Source organism: Myotis brandtii, unplaced genomic scaffold (assembly GCF_000412655.1).
Source record: "Myotis brandtii unplaced genomic scaffold, ASM41265v1 scaffold1020, whole genome shotgun sequence".
NCBI classification, from domain to species: domain Eukaryota; kingdom Metazoa; phylum Chordata; class Mammalia; order Chiroptera; family Vespertilionidae; genus Myotis; species Myotis brandtii.
This window is the reverse complement of record NW_005353406.1, coordinates 52339-52908: the sequence shown is the minus strand read 5'-3', so window position 1 is coordinate 52908 and position 570 is coordinate 52339. Positions and strand designations below refer to the sequence as shown.

General features: G+C 68.9%; 1 protein-coding gene across 1 annotated transcript in view; it reads left to right on the top strand.

Annotated features, from left to right (window-relative positions):
- SIVA1 (SIVA1, apoptosis-inducing factor) overlaps nucleotides 1-570 on the top strand; it is a 7232-nt gene that overhangs the window by 3981 nt on the left and 2681 nt on the right. The window lies entirely within an intron of this gene.

Genomic DNA, 570 nt, shown 5'->3' with positions numbered 1-570 from the left:
CATCAGGGACACTGTCTGCCCAGCAGGGCTGGGGCTGGCCACCCTGGGAGCCGCCTTGTGGAGTGAGTCCCTGCCCCGCCACTCCGGCCGGGAGCTGTGAACAGCCTCCCTGCAGGGGAAGGAGCAGACCCCTGAGGGCCCGCGAGCGTCCCCCTGCTCCCCTGCAGCTCCGAGTCCTGTCTGCGTGGGGACAGCCTGGTCGCCTGTCTGTGCGTCTCGGGCTGACACCCCTGGGTCTGGTGGGACCCAGGAGCTCTGTTCATTTGTGACGTGGGTCACACATTGAGACGCCCGGATGAAGGCCGAGGCCCCAGTGCAAGCAGGGAAAGCTGGCCCTTGAGCGCAGGCACCCAGAGTTGGGGTTCGGTAGCAGGAGCCCAAACCCCTGGAGCTCCCTCGCAGAGCAGGGCTGTGTGGGGACCTGCTCAGGTGGCCGTGAGGGTCTGGGCTGGTCAGGGGCGTGAGGCGGTCAGCCTGTCCTCGGGGAGGCAGTGCCCCAGCCCCCAGCACGGCAGCCCCTGCCCGCTGACCGCTGGCCTTTCTCCCTCACAGACACGCCCAGGGCAGCGT